Here is a 15,925-nt window from a genome sequence, read left to right as displayed (position 1 = left end):
TTGCACGGCGGCTATCTTGAAATTGAAAAATGATCACAAAATCGTTCTCTGCAACCTCGAGAACCTCTGATACGATACCCATAATGTAGTTATCATAATTTTGAGCGGCGGCCATCTCGGATTTAAAAATGATCCCAAAATTGTTTTCTGCACCCTTGAGAAACTCGGACACGATATACATATTGCTGAAAACATAATTAATTGCGGCAGCCCTCTTGGATTTCTAAAATGATCGCAGAATTCTTCTCTGCACCCTCGAGAACTTCGGACACGATATCCATATTGCTGCAAACATAATTTTGTGCGGCGGCCATCTTGGATTAGAAAATTTATCACAAAATCGTTCTCAGCACCCTCAAGAATCTCGGATACGATACCCATAATGTAGTTATCATAATTTAGAGTGGCGGCCATCTTGAATTTCAAAAATGATTACAAAATCATTATGTGCACTCTCGAGAACCTCGGATACGATACCCATATTTTTGTGATCATAATCTTGCACGGCGGCTATCTTGAAATTGAAAAATGATCACAAAATCGTTCTCTGCAACCTCGAGAACATCTGATACGATACCCATAATGTAGTTATCATAATTTTGAGCGGCGGCCATCTCGGATTTAAAAATGATCCCAAAATTGTTTTCTGCACCCTCGAGAAACTCGGACACGATATACATATTGCTGAAAACATAATTGTTTGCGGCAGCCCTCTTGGATTTCTAAAATGATCGCAGAATTCTTCTCTGCACCCTCGAGAACCTCGGACACGATATCCATATTGCTGAAAACATACTTTTGAGCGGCGGCCATCTTGGATTAGAAAAATGATCACAAAATCGTTCTCAGCTTCCTCGAGAACCTCGGATACGATACCCATAATGTAGTTATCATAATTTTGAGCGGCGGCCATCTCGGATTTAAAAATGATCCCAAAATTGTTTTCTGCACCCTCGAGAACCTCGGACACGATATCCATATTGCTGAAATCATAATTTTGTGCGGCGGCCATCTTGGATTAGAAAAATGATTACAAAATCTATATTTACGATAGCACCCTCGAGAACCTCGGATACGATACCCATAATGTAGTTATCATACTTTTGAGCGGTGGCAATCTTGGATTTGAAAACTGATCACAGAATCGTTCTCTGCACCCTCAGGAACGTCGGATACGATACCCAAAATATAGTTATCATACTTTTGAGTGGTGGCCATCTCGGATTTAAAAATGATCTCGAAATTGTTTTCTGCACCCTCGAGAACCTCGGACACGATATCCATATTGCTGAAAACATAATTTTGTGCGGCGGCCATCTTGGAATAGAAAATTGATCACAAAATCGTTCTCAGCACCCTCAAGAATCTCGGATACGATACCCATAATGTAGTTATCATAATTTTGAGTGGCGGCCATCTTGAATTTCAAAAATGATTACAAAATCATTATGTGCACTCTCGTGAACCTCGGATACGATACCCATATTTTTGTGATCATAATCTTGCACGGCGGCTATCTTGAAATTGAAAAATGATCACAAAATCGTTCTCTGCAACCTCGAGAACCTCTGATACGATACCCATAATGTAGTTATCATAATTTTGAGCGGCGGCCATCTCGGATTTAAAAATGATCCCAAAATTGTTTTCTGCACCCTCGAGAAACTCGGACACGATATACGAGACATAATTAATTGCGGCAGCCCTCTTGGATTTCTAAAATGATCGCAGAATTCTTCTCTGCACCCTCGAGAACCTCGGACACGATATCCATATTGCTGCAAACAAAATTATATGCGGCGGCCATCTTGGATTAGAAAATTTATCACAAAATCGTTCTCAGCACCCTCAAGAATCTCGGATACGATACCCATAATGTAGTTATCATAATTTAGAGTAGCGGCCATCTTGAATTTCAAAAATGATTACAAAATCATTATGTGCACTCTCGAGAACCTCGGATACGATACCCATATTTTTGTGATCATAATCTTGCACGGCGGCTATCTTGAAATTGAAAAATGATCACAAAATCGTTCTCTGCAACCTCGAGAACATCTGATACGATACCCATAATGTAGTTATCATAATTTTGAGCGGCGGCCATCTCGGATTTAAAAATGATCCCAAAATTGTTCTCTGCACCCTCGAGAAACTCGGACACGATATACATATTGCTGAAAACATAATTGTTTGCGGCAGCCCTCTTGGATTTCTAAAATGATCGCAGAATTCTTCTCTGCACCCTCGAGAACCTCGGACACGATATCCATATTGCTGAAAACATAATTTTGTGCGGCGGCCATCTTGGATTAGAAAAATGATTACAAAATCGTTCTCAGCAACCTCGAGAACCTAGGATACGATACTCATAATTTAGTTATCATACTTTTGAGCGGCGGCCATCTTGGATTAGAAAAATGATCACAAAATCGTTCTCAGCACCCTCGAGAATTTCGGATACGATACCCATAATGTAGTTATCATAATTTTGAGCGGCGGCCATCTCGGATTTAAAAATGATCCCAAATTTGTTTTCTGCACCCTCGAGAACCTCGGACACGAAATCGATATTGCAGAAATCATAATTTTGTGCGGCGGCCATCTAGGGTTAGAAAAATGATTACAAAATCTATATTTACGATAGCACCCTCGAGAACCTCGGATACGATACCCATAATCTTGTTATCATACTTTTGAGCGGTGGCCATCTCGGATTTAAAAATGATCCCAAAATTGTTCTCTGCACCCTCGAGAACCTCGGACACGATATCCATATTGCTGAAAACATAATTTTGTGCGACGGCCTTCTTGGATTAGAAAAATGATTACAAAATCGTTCTCAGCACCCTCGAGAACCTAGGATACGCTACCCATAATGTAATCATAATTTTGAGCGGCGGCCATCTTGGATTAGAAAAATGATCACAAAATCGTTCTCAGCTTCCTCGAGAACCTCGGATACGATACCCATTATGTAGTTATCATAATTTTGAGCGGCAGCCATCTCGGATTTAAAAATGTTCCCAAAATTGTTTTCTGCACCCTCGTGAACCTCGGACACGATATCCATATTGCTGAAAACATAATTTTGTGCGGCGGCCATCTTGGATTAGAAAAATGATCACAAAATCGTTCTCAGCACCCTCGAGAACCTCGGATACGATACCCATATTGTAGTTATCATACTTTTGAGCGGCGGCCATCTCGGAGTTAAAAATGATCCCAAAATTGTTTTCTGCACCCTCGAGAACCTCGGACACGATATCCATATTGCTGAAAACATAATTTTGTGCGGCGGCCATCTTGGATTAGAAATATGATCACAAAATCGTTCTCAGCACCCTCGAGAACCTCGGATACGATACCCATAATGTAGTTATCATACTTTTGAGCGGCGGCCATCTTGGATTAGAAAAATGATCACATAATCGTTCTCAGCTTCCTCGAGAACCTCGGATACGATACCCATTATGTAGTTATCATAATTTTGAGCGGCGGCCATCTCGGATTTAAAAATGTTCCCAAAATTTTTTTCTGCACCCTCGAGAACCTCGGACACGATATCCATATTGCTGAAATCATAATTTTGTGCGGCGGCCATCTTGGATTAGAAAAATGATAACAAAATCTATAATTACGATAGCACACTCGAGAACCTCGGATACGATACCCATAATGTAGTTATATTACTTTTGAGCGGCGGCCATCTTGGATTTGAAAACTGATCACAGAATCGTTATCTGCACCCTCAGGAACCTCGGATACGATACCCATAATATAGTTATCATACTTTTGAGTGGTGGCCATCTTGGATTTAAAAATGATCTCGAAATTGTTTTCTGCACCCTCGAGAACCTTGGACACGGTATCCATATTGCTGAAAACATAATTTTGTGCGGCGGCCATCTTGGATTAAAAAATTGATCACAAAATCGTTCTCAGCACCCTCAAGAATCTCGGATACGATACCCATAATGTAGTTATCACAATTTCGAGCGGCGGCGATCATGGATTTCAAAAATGATTACAAAATCATTCTGTGCACTCTCGAGAACCTCGGATACGATACCCATATTTTTGTGATCATAATCTTGCACGGCGGCTATCTTGAAATTGAATAATGATCACAAAATCGTTCTCTGCAACCTCGAGAACCTCTGATACGATACCCATAATGTAGATATCATATTTTTGAGCGGCGGCCATCTCGGAGTTAAAAATGATCCCAAAATTGTTTTCTGCACCCTCGAGAACCTCGGACACGATATCCATATTGCTGAAAACATAATTGTTTGCGGCAGCCCTCTTGGATTTCTAAAATGATCGCAGAATTCTTCTCTGCACCCTCGAGAACCTCGGACACGATATCCATATTGCTGAAAACATACTTTTGAGCGGCGGCCATCTTGGATTAGAAAAATGATCACAAAATCGTTCTCAGCTTCCTCGAGAACCTCGGATACGATACCCATAATGTAGTTATCATAATTTTGAGCGGCGGCCATCTCGGATTTAAAAATGATCCCAAAATTGTTTTCTGCACCCTCGAGAACCTCGGACACGATATCCATATTGCTGAAATCATAATTTTGTGCGGCGGCCATCTTGGATTAGAAAAATGATTACAAAATCTATATTTACGATAGCACCCTCGAGAACCTCGGATACGATACCCATAATGTAGTTATCATACTTTTGAGCGGTGGCAATCTTGGATTTGAAAACTGATCACAGAATCGTTCTCTGCACCCTCAGGAACGTCGGATACGATACCCAAAATATAGTTATCATACTTTTGAGTGGTGGCCATCTCGGATTTAAAAATGATCTCGAAATTGTTTTCTGCACCCTCGAGAACCTCGGACACGATATCCATATTGCTGAAAACATAATTTTGTGCGGCGGCCATCTTGGAATAGAAAATTGATCACAAAATCGTTCTCAGCACCCTCAAGAATCTCGGATACGATACCCATAATGTAGTTATCATAATTTTGAGTGGCGGCCATCTTGAATTTCAAAAATGATTACAAAATCATTATGTGCACTCTCGTGAACCTCGGATACGATACCCATATTTTTGTGATCATAATCTTGCACGGCGGCTATCTTGAAATTGAAAAATGATCACAAAATCGTTCTCTGCAACCTCGAGAACCTCTGATACGATACCCATAATGTAGTTATCATAATTTTGAGCGGCGGCCATCTCGGATTTAAAAATGATCCCAAAATTGTTTTCTGCACCCTCGAGAAACTCGGACACGATATACGAGACATAATTAATTGCGGCAGCCCTCTTGGATTTCTAAAATGATCGCAGAATTCTTCTCTGCACCCTCGAGAACCTCGGACACGATATCCATATTGCTGCAAACAAAATTATATGCGGCGGCCATCTTGGATTAGAAAATTTATCACAAAATCGTTCTCAGCACCCTCAAGAATCTCGGATACGATACCCATAATGTAGTTATCATAATTTAGAGTAGCGGCCATCTTGAATTTCAAAAATGATTACAAAATCATTATGTGCACTCTCGAGAACCTCGGATACGATACCCATATTTTTGTGATCATAATCTTGCACGGCGGCTATCTTGAAATTGAAAAATGATCACAAAATCGTTCTCTGCAACCTCGAGAACATCTGATACGATACCCATAATGTAGTTATCATAATTTTGAGCGGCGGCCATCTCGGATTTAAAAATGATCCCAAAATTGTTTTCTGCACCCTCGAGAAACTCGGACACGATATACATATTGCTGAAAACATAATTGTTTGCGGCAGCCCTCTTGGATTTCTAAAATGATCGCAGAATTCTTCTCTGCACCCTCGAGAACCTCGGACACGATATCCATATTGCTGAAAACATAATTTTGTGCGGCGGCCATCTTGGATTAGAAAAATGATTACAAAATCGTTCTCAGCAACCTCGAGAACCTAGGATACGATACTCATAATTTAGTTATCATACTTTTGAGCGGCGGCCATCTTGGATTAGAAAAATGATCACAAAATCGTTCTCTGCACCCTCGAGAACCTCGGATACGATACCCATAATGTAGTTATCATAATTTTGAGCGGCGGCCATCTCGGATTTAAAAATGATCCCAAATTTGTTTTCTGCACCCTCGAGAACCTCGGACACGAAATCGATATTGCAGAAATCATAATTTTGTGCGGCGGCCATCTAGGGTTAGAAAAATGATTACAAAATCTATATTTACGATAGCACCCTCGAGAACCTCGGATACGATACCCATAATGTAGTTATCATACTTTTGAGCGGCGGCCATCTCGGATTTAAAAATGATCCCAAAATTGTTCTCTGCACCCTCGAGAACCTCGGACACGATATCCATATTGCTGAAAACATAATTTTGTGCGACGGCCTTCTTGGATTAGAAAAATGATTACAAAATCGTTCTCAGCACCCTCGAGAACCTAGGATACGCTACCCATAATGTAATCATAATTTTGAGCGGCGGCCATCTTGGATTAGAAAAATGATCACAAAATCGTTCTCAGCTTCCTCGAGAACCTCGGATACGATACCCATTATGTAGTTATCATAATTTTGAGCGGCAGCCATCTCGGATTTAAAAATGTTCCCAAAATTGTTTTCTGCACCCTCGTGAACCTCGGACACGATATCCATATTGCTGAAAACATAATTTTGTGCGGCGGCCATCTTGGATTAGAAAAATGATCACAAAATCGTTCTCAGCACCCTCGAGAACCTCGGATACGATACCCATATTGTAGTTATCATACTTTTGAGCGGCGGCCATCTCGGAGTTAAAAATGATCCCAAAATTGTTTTCTGCACCCTCGAGAACCTCGGACACGATATCCATATTGCTGAAAACATAATTTTGTGCGGCGGCCATCTTGGATTAGAAATATGATCACAAAATCGTTCTCAGCACCCTCGAGAACCTCGGATACGATACCCATAATGTAGTTATCATACTTTTGAGCGGCGGCCATCTTGGATTAGAAAAATGATCACATAATCGTTCTCAGCTTCCTCGAGAACCTCGGATACGATACCCATTATGTAGTTATCATAATTTTGAGCGGCGGCCATCTCGGATTTAAAAATGTTCCCAAAATTTTTTTCTGCACCCTCGAGAACCTCGGACACGATATCCATATTGCTGAAATCATAATTTTGTGCGGCGGCCATCTTGGATTAGAAAAATGATAACAAAATCTATAATTACGATAGCACACTCGAGAACCTCGGATACGATACCCATAATGTAGTTATATTACTTTTGAGCGGCGGCCATCTTGGATTTGAAAACTGATCACAGAATCGTTATCTGCACCCTCAGGAACCTCGGATAAGATACCCATAATATAGTTATCATACTTTTGAGTGGTGGCCATCTTGGATTTAAAAATGATCTCGAAATTGTTTTCTGCACCCTCGAGAACCTTGGACACGGTATCCATATTGCTGAAAACATAATTTTGTGCGGCGGCCATCTTGGATTAAAAAATTGATCACAAAATCGTTCTCAGCACCCTCAAGAATCTCGGATACGATACCCATAATGTAGTTATCACAATTTCGAGCGGCGGCGATCATGGATTTCAAAAATGATTACAAAATCATTCTGTGCACTCTCGAGAACCTCGGATACGATACCCATATTTTTGTGATCATAATCTTGCACGGCGGCTATCTTGAAATTGAATAATGATCACAAAATCGTTCTCTGCAACCTCGAGAACCTCTGATACGATACCCATAATGTAGATATCATATTTTTGAGCGGCGGCCATCTCGGAGTTAAAAATGATCCCAAAATTGTTTTCTGCACCCTCGAGAACCTCGGACACGATATCCATATTGCTGAAAACATAATTTTGTGCGGCGGCCATCTTGGATTAGAAAAATGATCACAAAATCGTTCTCAGCACCCTCGAGAACCTCGGATACGATACCCATAATGTAGTTATCATACTTTTGAGCGGCGGCCATCTTGGATTAGAAAAATGATCACAAAATCGTTCTCAGCTTCCTCGAGAACCTCGGATACGATACCCATAATGTAGTTATCATAATTTTGAGCGGCGGCCATCTCGGATTTAAAAATGATCCCAAAATTGTTTTCTGCACCCTCGAGAACCTCGGACACGATATCCATATTGCTGAAATTATAATTTTGTGCGGCGGCCATCTTGGATTAGAAAAATGATTACAAAATCTATATTTACGATAGCATCCTCGAGAACCTCGGATACGATACCCATAATGTATTTATCATACTTTTGAGCGGTGGCAATCTTGGATTTGAAAACTGATCACAGAATCGTTCTCTGCACCCTCAGGAACGTCGGATACGATACCCATAATATAGTTATCATACTTTTGAGTGGTGGCCATCTCGGATTTAAAAATGATCTCGAAATTGTTTTCTGCACCCTCGAGAACCTCGGACACGATATCCATATTGCTGAAAACATAATTTTGTGCGGCGGCCATCTTGGAATAGAAAATTGATCACAAAATCGTTCTCAGCACCCTCAAGAATCTCGGATACGATACCCATAATGTAGTTATCATAATTTTGAGCGGCGGCCATCTTGGATTTAAAAAATGATAACAAAATCATTCTGTGTACTCTCGAGAACCTCTGATACGATACCCATATTTTTGTGATCATAATCTTGCACGGCGGCTATCTTGAAATTGGATAATGATCACAAAATCGTACTCTGCAACCTCGAGAACCTCTGATACGATACCCATAATGTAGTCATCATAATTTTGAGCGGCGGCCATCTCGGATTTAAAAATGATCCCAAAATTGTTTTCTGTACCCTCGAGAAACTCGGACACGATATACATATTGCTGAAAACATAATTGTTTGCGGCAGCCCTCTTGGATTTCTAAAATGATCGCAGAATTCTTCTCTGCACCCTCGAGAACTTCGATACGATACCCATAATCTAGTTATCATTCTTTTGAGCGGCGGCCATCTCGTATTTAAAAATGATCCCAAAATTGTTTTCTGAACCCTCGAGAACCTCGGACACGATATCCATATTGCTGAAAATATAATTGTTTGTGGTAGCTCTCTTGTATTACAAAAATGATCACAGAATTGTTCTCTGCACCCTCGAGAACCTCGGGTACGATATTCATATTGCTGAAATCATAATTTTGTGCGGTGGCCATCTTTGATTAGAAAAATGATCACAAAATCGTTCTCAGCACCCCCAAAATCCTCGGATAGGATACCCATAATGAAGTAATCATACTTTTGAGCGGCGGCCATCTTGGATTAGAAATATGATCACAAGATCGTTCTCAGCACTCTCGAGAACCTCGGATACGATACCCATAATGTTGTTATCATAATTTTGAGCGGCAGCTTTCTCGGATTTAAAAATGATCCCAAAATTGTTTTCTGCACCCTTGAGAACCTCGGACACGATATCCATATTGCTGAAAATATAATTGTTTGCGGTAGCTCTCTTGTATTACAAAAATGATCACAGAATTGTTCTCTGCACCCTCGAGAACCTCGGGTACGATATTCATATTGCTGAAATCATAATTTTGTGCGGTGGCCATCTTGGATTAGAAAAATGATCACAAAATCGTTCTCAGCACCCTCAAGAACCTCGGATATGATACCCATAATGAAGTAATCATACTTTTGAGCGGCGGCCATCTTGGATTAGAAATATGATCACAAGATCGTTCTCAGCACTCTCGAGAACCTCGGATACGATACCCATAATGTTGTTATCATAATTTTGAGCGGCAGCTTTCTCGGATTTAAAAATGATCACAGAATTGTTCTCTGCACCCTCGAGAACCTCGGGTACGATATTCATATTGCTGAAATGATAATTTTGTGCGGCGGCCATCTTGGATTAGAAAATTGATCACAAAATCGTTCTCAGCACCCTCAAGAATCTCGGATACGATACCCATAATGTAGTTATCACAATTTCGAGCGGCGGCCATCATGTATTTCAAAAATGATTACAAAATCATTCTGTGCACTCTCGAGAACCTCGGATACGATACCCATATTTTTGTGATCATAATCTTGCACGGCGGCTATCTTGAAATTGAATAATGATCACAAAATCGTTCTCTGCAACCTCGAGAACCTCTGATACGATACCCATAATGTAGATATCATAATTTTGAGCGGCGGCCATCTCGGATTTAAAAATGATCCCAATATTGTTTTCTGCACCCTCGAGAACCTCGGCCACGGTAGCCATATTTCTGAAAACATAATTTTGTGCGGCGGCCATCTTGGATTAGAAATATGATCACAAAATCTTTCTCAGCACTCTCGAGAACCTCGGATACGATACCCATAATGTAGATATCATAATTTTGAGCGGCAGCTTTCTCGGATTTAAAAAGGATCCCAAAATTGTTTTCTGCACCCTCGAGAACCTCGGCCACGGTAGCCATATTTCTGAAAACATAATTTTGTGCGGCAGCCATCTTGGATTAGAAAATTGATCACAAAATCGTTCTTAGCACCCTCAAGAACCTCGGATACGATACCCATAGTGTAGTTATCATAATTTTGAGCGGCAGCCATCTTGGATTTTAAAAATGATTACAAAATCGTTCTGTGCACTCTCGAGAACCTCGGATACGATACGCATATTTAGGTGACCATAATCTTGCACGACGGCTATCTTGGAATTGAAAAATGATCAGAAAATCGTTCTCAGCACCCTCGAGAACCACGGATACGATCCCCATAATCTTGTTATCATACTTTTGAGCGGTGGCCATCTCGGATTTAAAAATGATCTCAAAATTGTTCTCTGCACCCTCGAGAACCTCGGACACGATATCCATATTGCTGAAAACATAATTTTGTGCGGCGGCCATCATGGATTAGAAAAATGATTACAAAATCGTTCTCAGCACCCTCGAGAACCTAGGATACGCTACCCATAATGTAATCATAATTTTGAGCGGCGGCCATCTTGGATTTCAAAAATGATTACAAAATCATTCTGTGCACTCTCGAGAACCTCGGATACGATACGCATATTTTTGTGATCATAATCTTGCACGGCGGCTATCTTGGAATTGAAAAATGATCACAAAATCGTTCTCTACAACCTCGAGAACCTAGGATACGATACCCATAATTTAGATATCACACTTTTGAGCGGCGGCCATCTCGGAGTTAAAAATGATCCCAAGATTGTTTTCTGCACCCTCGACAACCTCGGACACGATATCCATATTGCTGAAAACATAATTTTGTGCGGCGGCCATCTTGGATTAGAAAAATGATCACAAAATCGTTCTCAGCACCCTCGAGAACCTCGGATACGATACCCATAATGTAGATATCATACTTTTGAGCAGCGGCCATCTTGGAGTAGAAAAATGATCACAAAATCGTTCTCAGCACCCTCAAAAACCTCGGATACGATACCCATAATGTAGTTATCATAATATTGAGCGGCGGCCATCTCGGATTTAAAAATGATCCCAAAATTGTTTTCTGCACCCTCGAGAACCTCGGACACGAAATCCATATTGCTGAAATCATAATTTTGTGCGGCGGCCATCTAGGGTTAGAAAAATGATAACAAAATCTATATTTACGATAGCACCCTCGAGAAACTCGGATACGATACCCATAATGTAGTTATCATACTTATGAGCGGCGGCCATCTTGGATTTGAAAACTGATCACAGAATCGTTCTCTGCACCCTCAGGAACCTCGGATACGATACCCATAATATAGTTATCATACTTTTTAGTGGTGGCCATCTCGGATTTAAAAATGATCTCGAAATTGTTTTCTGCACCCTCGAGAACCTCGGACACGGTATCCATATTGCTGAAAACATAATTTTGTGCGGCGGCCATCTTGGATTAGAAAATTGATCACAAAATCGTTCTCAGCACCCTCGAGAATCTCGGATACGATACCCATAATGTAGTTATCACAATTTTGAGCGGCGGCCATCATGGATTTCAAAAATGATTACAAAATCATTCTGTGCACTCTCGAGAACCTCGGATACGATACCCATATTTTTGTGATCATAATCTTGCACGGCGGCTATCTTGAAATTGAATAATGAACACAAAATCGTTCTCTGCAACCTCGAGAACCTCTGATACGATACCCATAATGTAGTTATCATAATTTTGAACGGCGGCCATCTCGGATTTAAAAATGATCCCAAAATTGTTTTCTGCACCCTCGAGGAACTCGGACACGATATACATATTGCTGAAAACATAATTGTTTGCGGCAGCCCTCTTGGATTTCAAAAATGATCGCAGAATTCTTCTCTGCACCCTCGAGAACCTCGGATACGATACCCATAATGTAGTTATCATACTTTTGAGCGGCGGCCATCTCGGATTTAAAAATTATCTCGAAATTGTTTTCTGTACCCTCGAGAACCTCGGACACGATATTCACATTGCTGAAAACATAATTTTGTGCGGCGGCCATCTTGGATTAGAAAATTGATCACAAAATCGTTCTCAGCACCCTCAAGAATCTCGGATACGATACCCATAATGTAGTTATCATAATTTTGAGCGGCGGCCATCTTGGATTTCAAAAATGATGACAAAATCATTCTGTGCACTCTCGAGAACCTCGGATACGATACCCATATTTTTGTGATCATAATCTTGCACGGCGGCTATCTTGAAATTGAAAAATGAACACAAAATCGTTCTCTGCAACCTCGAGAACCTCTGATACGATACCCATAATGTAGTCATCATAAATTTGGACGGCGGCCATCTCGGATTTAAAAATGATCCCAAAATTATTTTCTGCACCCTCGAGAACCTCGGACACGATATCCATATTGCTGAAAATATAATTGTTTGCGGTAGCTCTCTTGGATTACAAAAATGATCACTGAATTGTTCTCAGCACCCTCGAGAACCTCGGGTACGATATCCATAAAGCTGAAATCATAATTTTGTGCGGCGGCCATCTTGGATTAGAAAAATGATTACAAAATCGTTCTCAGCACCCTCGAGAATCTAGGATACGATATCCATATTGCTGAAATCATAATTTTGTGCGGCGGCCATCTTGGATTAGAAGAATGATTACAAAATCTATATTTACGATAGCACCCTCGAGAACCTCGGATACGATACCCATATTGCTGAAAACATAATTTTGTGCGGCGGCTATCTTGGATTAGAAAATTGATCACAAAATCGTTCTCAGCACCCTCAAGAATCTCGGATACGATACCCATAATGAAGTTATCACAATTTTGAGCGGCGGCCATCATGGATTTCAAAAATGATTACAAAATCATTCTGTGCACTCTCGAGAACCTCGGATACGATACCCATATTTTTGTGATCATAATCTTGCACGGCGGCTATCTTGAAATTGAATAATGATCACAAAATCGTTCTCTGCAACCTCGAGAACCTCTGATACGATACCCATAATGTAGTTATCATAATTTTGAACGGCGGCCATCTCGGATTTAAAAATTATCCCAAAATTGTTTTCTGCACCCTCGAGGAACTCGGACACGATATACATATTGCTGAAAACATAATTGTTTGCGGCAGCCCTCTTGGATTTCTAAAATGATCCCAGAATTCTTCTCTGCACCCTCGAGAACCTCGGATACGATACCCATAATATAGTTATCATACTTTTGAGTGGTGGCCATCTCGGATTTAAAAATGATGTCGAAATTGTTTTCTGCACCCTCGAGAACCTCGGACACGGTATCCATATTGCTGAAAACATAATTTTGTGCGGCGGCCATCTTGGATTAGAAAATTGATCACAAAATCGTTCTCAGCACCCTCAAGAATCTCGGATACGATACCCATAATGTAGTTATCACAATTTCGAGCGGCGGCCATCATGGATTTCAAAATTGATTACAAAATCATTCTGTGCACTCTCGAGAACCTCGGATACGATACCCCTATTTTTGTGATCATAATCTTGCACGGCGGCTATCTTGAAATTGGATAATGATCACAAAATCGTTCTCTGCAACCTCGAGAACCTCTGATACGATACCCATAATGTAGTTATCATAATTTTGAGTGGCGGCCATCTCGGATTTAAAAATTATCTCGAAATTGTTTTCTGTACCCTCGAGAACCTCGGACACGATATTCATATTGCTGAAAACATAATTATGTGCGGCGGCCATCTTGGATTAGAAAATTGATCACAAAATCGTTCTCAGCACCCTCAAAAATCTCGGATACGATACCCATAATGTAGTTATCATAATTTTGAGCGGCGGCCATCTTGGATTTCAAAAATGATTACAAAATCATTCTGTGCACTCTCGAGAACCTCGGATACGATACCCATATTTTTGTGATCATAATCTTGCACGGCGGCTATCTTGAAATTGAAAAATGATCACAAAATCGTTCTCTGCAATCTCTGATACGATACCCATAATGTAGTCATCATAATTTTGAGCGGCGGCCATCTCGGATTTAAAAATGATCCCAAAATTGTTTTCTGTACCCTCGAGAAACTCGGACACGATATACATATTGCTGAAAACATAATTGTTTGCGGCAGCCCTCTTGGATTTCTAAAATGATCGCAGAATTCTTCTCTGCACCCTCGAGAACTTCGATACAATACCCATAATGTAGTTATCATTCTTTTGAGCGGCGGCCATCTCGTATTTAAAAATGATCCCAAAATTGTTTTCTGAACCCTCGAGAACCTCGGACACGATATCCATATTGCTGAAAATATAATTGTTTGCGGTAGCTCTCTTGTATTACAAAAATGATCACAGAATTGTTCTCTGCACCCTCGAGAACCTCGGGTACGATATTCATATTGCTGAAATCATAATTTTGTGCGGTGGCCATCTTGGATTAGAAAAATGATCACAAAATCGTTCTCAGCACCCTCAAGAACCTCGGATAGGATACCCATAATGTAGATATCATACTTTTGAGCAGCGGCCATCTTGGAGTAGAAAAATGATCACAAAATCGTTCTCAGCACCCTCCAAAACCTCGGATACGATACCCATAATGTAGTTATCATAATTTTGAGCGGCGGCCATCTCGGATTTAAAAATGATCCCAAAATTGTTTTCTGCACCCTCGAGAACCTTGGACACGAAATCCATATTGCTGAAATCATAATTTTGTGCGGCGGCCATCTAGGGTTAGAAAAATGATAACAAAATCTATATTTACGATAGCACCCTCGAGAAACTCGGATACGATACCCATAATGTAGTTATCATACTTATGAGCGGCGGCCATCTTAGATTTGAAAACTGATCACAGAATCGTTCTCTGCACCCTCAGGAACCTCGGATACGATACCCATAATATAGTTATCATACTTTTTAGTGGTGGCCATCTCGGATTTAAAAATGATCTCGAAATTGTTTTCTGCACCCTCGAGAACCTCGGACACGGTATCCATATTGCTGAAAACATAATTTTGTGCGGCGGCCATCTTGGATTAGAAAATTGATCACAAAATCGTTCTCAGCACCCTCGAGAATCTCGGATACGATACCCATAATGTAGTTATCACAATTTTGAGCGGCGGCCATCATGGATTTCAAAAATGATTACAAAATCATTCTGTGCACTCTCGAGAACCTCGGATACGATACCCATATTTTTGTGATCATAATCTTGCACGGCGGCTATCTTGAAATTGAATAATGAACACAAAATCGTTCTCTGCAACCTCGAGAACCTCTGATACGATACCCATAATGTAGTTATCATAATTTTGAACGGCGGCCATCTCGGATTTAAAAATGATCCCAAAATTGTTTTCTGCACCCTCGAGGAACTCGGACACGATATACATATTGCTGAAAACATAATTGTTTGCGGCAGCCCTCTTGGATTTCAAAAATGATCGCAGAATTGTTCTCT

The sequence above is a fragment of the Leptidea sinapis genome, chromosome 19 (genome assembly GCF_905404315.1).
Source record: "Leptidea sinapis chromosome 19, ilLepSina1.1, whole genome shotgun sequence".
In the NCBI taxonomy this organism is placed as follows: domain Eukaryota; kingdom Metazoa; phylum Arthropoda; class Insecta; order Lepidoptera; family Pieridae; genus Leptidea; species Leptidea sinapis.
This window is presented reverse-complemented; position numbering follows the sequence as displayed.